Source organism: Echinops telfairi, unplaced genomic scaffold (genome assembly GCF_000313985.2).
Source record: "Echinops telfairi isolate 266 unplaced genomic scaffold, ASM31398v2 ScPeMD7_7437;HRSCAF=8475, whole genome shotgun sequence".
NCBI classification, from domain to species: domain Eukaryota; kingdom Metazoa; phylum Chordata; class Mammalia; order Afrosoricida; family Tenrecidae; genus Echinops; species Echinops telfairi.
Window position 1 is genome coordinate 122197 of NW_022111337.1, and position 7165 is coordinate 129361.

Consider the following 7165-nt stretch of genomic DNA (forward strand, 5'->3'; position numbering starts at 1 on the left):
TTTAGTAGATGATTTTATTGAGACATTCACTTTACAACACTAAGGGCAAAGAAAAATCAATTCTCTTTAACCAATATTTTACAGAGTTGTTGTAAAATACTTTAGATTTCAAGGATATGGGATTGCATTTCTCAGAAGTTAGGAATCAGATAAACAGGTTTTAACTTCTTACTCTTAAACATAATAGTCACCAGCTCTAATTAACGACATCGAGTTTCTTCAAGGGCAGGTATTACCATCGTTGCTGTCTTTAGAGTTGAAATGCTGTCATTTCAATCAGTATCCACTAATTCTACCTCAAAAATATGTTTTTCATGTGGTGAAATTTGGGCATCAAGCTGTCCTTTCTTTCCATAAGCCCATTCTGGTTCAATCCGTAGTCGAGCCGTGGCTCCTTTACTCATAATCTAGAGTGCTTCAGCCCATCCTCTGATAACTTTGTCAACCCCAACCTTAAGTCTCAAAGGCTTGGCACTTTTCTTCCTCTTGGCACTTGTTTAAATATTAGTGTTAAAAATAGTCCCGTCCTGGAGTGTGTCTGTACACCAACAATAAATAACAGCACCCTTTGGGGAAACGTTGGCTTTTCCTCTCTCTTTTTTTCAATTTTATTATTATTTTTTAAAGATCATTTTATTTGGGGCTCTTACAAGTCTTATAACGTCCATACATCAATTGCATCAAGCATATGTATACATATGTTGCCACCATTATTTTCTAAACATTTACTTTCTATTTGAGCCCTTGGCACCAGCTCCTCTTTTTACCCTTCCTCACTGCCTCCCACCCTCCTGACCCCTTGATAAATTATAAATTATTATTCTGTGAAAATAATAATAATTTATAATTTACCCCTTCCTTTTGAAGAACAGATTTTGTTTACTCTCTTCCAGAGCCTCTTCAGACTGGTTTTCTTTGGGTTTGTCACCAGTAACCTTCACATTTTTCACCTACACACACACTTTATTTATGCTTTCTGTACCTTTGAAATGCTTAAAAAAGATGGTTATAGGCTGTAACCAGCTGAGCCTTGTTAACTATTTTGGCCACATTTTTTGATATTTCTTAATAACGTATGTTGTGCAAGAAACGAGTCTGAAGCGTGGTCCTGCAGAAACTTGAAAAGCTCCTTACTGGGCAGCTGCTCGATGCACAGCTGCTGCACAGTCCAAGCCCTCTGGGGCTCGACTGCTGCCGTCTTTGCTGTTCTTCCCTGCCTCATTGCAGTCTTCCAAATCTTGTCCTTTGGTGTGAAAACAGCTTTCCTTTGTCTTTCTTTTTCCTTATAACAATGGTGTCATTAAATATTTTTCTTTATAAAAGTGACTAAATGTTCTCTAGATTTCTCCATAATCTTGAGATGTTTAGCAGAGTAGTCATTGTTTTTTATTGTATGAATTGTATGGATGTACCGGGGTTTATTCATACTTCTATCACTGGGAGTTTTGGTAGTTTCCATGGTTTTGCTACTGTGGAAATAGATAGCAAATAGATGTGCATATGTCTACTCGTGTTATGTTCTTTATTTCTTTAGGTTATATATCCAGTAGAGGGATTTCAGGATCATAAGGTAATTAATTTTCATTTGTTTAAGGAAACACGATACTGATTTCCATAGTGGTTGTACAGTTCTGCAGTCCCACCAGCAACGTTTCTCTCCACATCCTCTCCAGCATTATTTTCTGTTTTTTAAAAATTTTGATAAAAGTGTCAGTGTGAGGTGCTCATTGTTGTTTAATTTGCAGTTCTCTTAATGCTAGTGAAAAAGTGCACCTTTTTTCATATGGTAGTTGGATATCTGGGCGCCATCTTTAATGAATTGACTATGTATTGTTCCCATTTTTGATTAGGCTATTTGTATTTTTCTTATTAAGGTGTTCTGGTTTTCTATAGATTTTTGAAATTAGCCTTTTATCTAATGTAATATTATAAAAAATTTCCCCCAGTTTGTGAGTTCTCCGTTAACTCTTTTGATGAGGTCTTTTGATGTGCAAAAGTGTCATATTTTTAGAGGATCCCAGCCTTTTATTTTGTCTTCTATAGTGTGGATATTTTTCATTGTGTTCAGTAGTGTATTTATGCCTAGTATTAGGACCTTTAAGTTGATCCCTATTTTTTAATTGATGGTCTTTATGGTTCTGGGGTTATGGTATATTTAGGTCTTTGATCCATTTTGAGTTCATTTTTGTATATGGTGTGAGATAGGGGTCCTGTTCCATTCTTTTGCAGATGGAGATTCATTTTTTCCAGCAGTATTTATTGAAAATCCCATGTAATGTGATTTGGACCTTTATAAAAAATCAGGTATTTGGTAGGTACTTGGTTGTATTTCCAATCCATTGATCTTCATGTCTATCATTGTACCCATACCAAACTAATTTGATTACTGTGGCAATATAATAGGTTTTAGAGTCCAGGAGTGAAAGTGATCTTACTTTGTTTTTGTTTTTTAATTGTCTTTTGTTTATCCTAGGTTTCTTTCCTTTCCATATAAAGCTAGTGATTCGTTTTTCTTTTTCTTTAAAGAATTGTGCTGGGATTTGGATGGAAATTCTTAAAGTCACAGTTAAGAATTGATCTCATCCACAGCCTGGATGAGCCCTGAATGAAAAGGGACTGCCTTTCTCTATCAAGTTATGGGAATGCCCTTCTATTCCCAATTCCTTGACAAAAATTATCATAAGTAGGTATCAGATTTTTTATATTATTTTCTGGACCCGTTGACCCATGGGTTATTAAGTTAGTGGTTGACTTAATGTCAACTAACAACAACAGCAATATCAACAGCAACAAAATAACAACATGTTGATTTAATGATGTTTTTAAAAACAGTCTGTTACTACTTATTAAGCTCGCTGATTGATCTATATATACTACACTTGCCTTCCATTCTGGAAATGAGCACCATTCAGTCATGATATATTTTTAATTATTACTGGATTTTATTTGCTAATATTCTGTTAAGGAATTTTTTTCGTTATCTATATTCTTGAAACATATTGGACTGTAGTTTCCCTTCCCAGTGATAACACTATCTGGATTTGGTATTACAGTGTTGTGGCTTCATAAAATAAGTTGGGAAATGGTCTCTCTTTTACTTTCTGGAAAAAATATGACTGATATTATGTCTTCCTTAAATTTTGAGTACAATTCACCAGTGCAACCATTTGGGTAAGCTAATTCTTTTTTTTGGGGGGGGGGCAGAGTAAAACTACTAATTAAATGTCTTTATTAGATGTGAGGTCATTCAAGTTATCTAATTTAACATGAGTTTGAATTACTTATTTTTCTTAAGGAGTCGATCTATCATCTAAGTTATTGAATCCTAGGGCATAAAATTTGTCAAAGTATTGCATTATTATCCTTATAATGTCCATGGGACCCGTAGCAGCAATACTTCTTTTATTCTTCAGACTGGTAATTATGTCTTCACTCTATTTTTCTTGGTTATCCTGACACCAATCAATTGTACTTATCAATTGTACTGACTTCTTGTTTGAAGTAACAGCTTTATGGTTCAAATTGCGTTTGTTTCTGCTATACTTTTTGTTATTTCCCTTGCACTCGGCCTATTTTAGGCATGCCCCCCCCTTCTTTTTCTACTTTCCTAATGTATAAGTTTAGGTGATTTACAGTAAATCTCTCTTTATAAAGATATGTGCATTTAATTCTCTGAATTTCTCTTAAGCAGTGCTTTAGCAGCAACCCAAGCCTCTGATGATTTGTATTTTCCTTGTCATTTAGTTTAGGCAATTTAAAAAATTTTTCATGAGATGTCATCTTTGACTCGTGTGTCATTGTCAAGTGTGTTTTTTAATTTGCAGAGCTTTGAGAACTTCCCAGATATCTCTGTCACTGATTTCTAGTCTGGTGTAATGCAAGAACATATTTAGTTTAGTTTTTAATTCTTTTTTTTAAAATGTAAGGTCTGTATTATGGCCAACAATTTGATCTGTTTTGATTAATATCTGATGTGAGCTTCGTGAGCTTCAGAATAATTTGTATTTTGTTGCTGTTGCATGGACTATAATAAAATGTCAACTGTGTTACGTAAGTTAATTGACAGTGCTGTACAGGTCAACTCTCTGCTCACTGCTATCTTGCTTGCTTGATTCATCAGTTACTACAGAAGAATGTTGAAGCTTGCAACTATGATCATATATTTTTCCATTCATTTCTATCAGTTTTTACTTTGTGCATTTTGATGCTTTCTTGCTGGGTGCATCCACATTTAGAATGTATTCTTGGATAATTGACCCTTTTGTCATTGGATAATGTTTCTCTTTATCCCTAGTAATATTGCTTGTTCTGATTTCAGCTTTGTCTGGAATGATAGAGCTCAACAACAAACAAACACACTCAAATTCTGCGCCATTGAGTCAATTCTGACCCATAGAGTAGAACTGCCCCTGTAAGTCTCAGACATTATATACCTTTATGGGAGTAGAAAGCCTCATTTTTCTTGGCTGGTGATTTCAACCGATTGACCTTGTGGTTTGCAGGGAAACTATGCCACGAGGGCTCTTCAATGATACAGCTATTTTAGTTTTTATTTGATTATGTTATCACAGTTTCTCTATCCTTTTACGTTTTTACTTTTTTCAAACCTGAAATATTCTGCAGTGCATCGTATTGAATTCAAAGGTGGCATTCTTTTTTTTTTTTAAAATTTTATTAGGGGCTCATACAACTGTTATCCCAATCCATACACACATCAATTGTGTAAAGCACATTTGTACATCGTTTCTCAAAACATTTTCTCTCCATTTAAACCCCCGACATTAGATCCTCATTTTTCCCCTCCCTCCCCGCTCCCCCCTCCCGCATGAGCCCTTGATAGTTTACAAATGGGTATTTTGTCATATCTTGCCCCGTCCGACCTCTCCCCTCATCCACTCCTCGGCTGTCCGTCCCCCAGGGAGGAGGCCACACACAGCTCCATGCAATTGGTTCCCTCTTTCCTACCCACTCTCCCTCCACCCTCCCTGTTTTGCCACTCACACCACTGGTCCTATAGGGCTCATCCATCCTGGATTCCCTGTATTTTCAGTTCCTATCTGTACCAGTGTACCTCCTCTGGTCTAGCCAGTCTTGCAAGATAGAATTCGAGTCATGGTAGTGGGACCGGGGAGGAAACCTTTAGGAACTAGAGGAAGGTTGTATTTCTCATCATTGTTACATCGCACCCTGACTGGCTCATCTCCTCCCCGAGACCCCTCTGCAAGGGGATCTCCAGTGGCCTACTAATGGGCCCTGGATCTCCACTCCACACTCCCCCCATCATTCACTATGGTAAGATTTTTTGTTCTGATGATGGTGGCATTCTTTTATGAGAAACAAAGCAACAACAATAATAACAAGAACCCTAATATCAAGCATGTCTCTTGAGATACCGGTGATGAGTCAGTCCTGTTCAGCAAAACTGAAGCACACCCCAGTTAATGCCACAATTCACATTAGTATTGTCTATGAGGTGGTTCCAAAAATGTTCTGTAAAAATTCCATGATTCCATTTCTCCAGAGATACATTGAAACCCTGTCATATTTAATACAACTAAATAAAGACCAAAGGCAAACTTACGTTGAGTCAATTCTGACTCACAGTGACAGAAGCAACAAAATGGCCATAGAATCAGTCCATAAATACATTTGAACTTATAGTGCACTCTGACTAGGCTACGACAAGTCTATCATTTTTTTAACCATCCAAGTAAACAACAGAACTTATCTGGTAATGCCAGAAATTTTAAAATTCTTTATTCACCTGGAAGTTACTATAATTGAGGACATTAAAAAAAACAACAAAAAAACTACCTGCTTCCCTAACTCCCATTTGTTCAACAGGTCAATTTTAGTATAACAGAAGAAACCAACTGACTGGCTCCACCATATACTGGTGACAAGGAAAAGTTTACCTGTTGAGATTCAATAAACTGAGAATAAAAGGAATGTACCAATGAGTTAGGAACTTTTTTGATGTAGAGGTTATGCATTGGGCTTTAATCCCCATGGTTGGCCGTTGGAAACCACCAACAGCTCTGCTAGGAGAAAGACGTGGATTTCTACTCCTGCAGATAATTAACAGTCTTGGAACCCCGCAGGGCATCGCTAAGAGTCAGCTTCGCTCCACGGCAGTAAGTCTGGTTTTTGGACCAATCAGTTAATAAATGTGTTGTTAACACATTCCTACCTTTTCTACAGCTGCTCTTTGCTTAAAGTGAGGAAGGCCATTAGACATTTCCTTAGAGGAGACAACATTGTGGAATACTGAAAGGATGTTAGCTGGCATGACCTCTAAATTGTTGGCCTGATGTTGAATGTTCTGAGATAATCCTTGGATGTTGAACAGGAGATGTGGTAGGTGGTCTGAGTATGCTGAGTCAAGTTGTGAGCAACAGTACACAATTTGATGTGTTAGAAGTAGGAATTAGTAGTGAGTTCAACAGTGTGAGATTTATGATTTAGTTCAATTATGTACCGACCACATATATAGGATTTCATTGCTTTTAAAAACAGTAGACTTTCTTTTTGAGAGCAATTTCTGCTTCATGGAAAAATTGAGTGTTTTAGATTATTCCAGTTTATTTTGTCTCTTGATGTATCATTTATACTTTTTTTCTTCTTAAAACTTTTTCCAGAAAGTACACAGAGTTCCCATATATCTTCTACACACACACACACACACACACACCCCTACTGTTGATATTTTGCATTAGTATGGGATATTTGTTATAATTTATGAATCAACCTTTATAGTTTACATTAGGTTTTAGCCTTGTGTTGCATAGCTCTATGGGTTTAACAAATTTATAGTGTCATGTGTCATACAGAGGAATGTCCCTGCCTTTAATAGCTTCCATCCTATACTGCCTGAGTAACCTAAGTCTTTATACACGAAGTGGGTATATGTAGACTATATAACAAAAGAGCAAACAAGCAAACTCTTTGCCATTGGTCAATTCTGACTCGTAACCAACCCAATAGGACAGAGTACAACTGTCCCTGTGAGTTTCTGAGACTGAAACTCTGTACAGGAGTAGAGTGCCTTGTCTATCTCCTCTGGAGCAACTGGTGATTTTGAACTGTTTACCTTGCAGTTTGCAGCCCAACACATAACCACTACGCCACAAGGGCTCCTTTAGACTGCATATATTTTGGTCTGATA

At 36.8% G+C, this 7165-nt stretch overlaps 1 pseudogene; it reads right to left on the reverse strand.

Annotated features, from left to right (window-relative positions):
* Positions 1-272: 272 nt before the first annotated feature.
* On the reverse strand, positions 273-1222 carry LOC115872683 (annotated as a pseudogene).
* Between the last annotated feature and the right edge of the window lie 5943 nt (positions 1223-7165).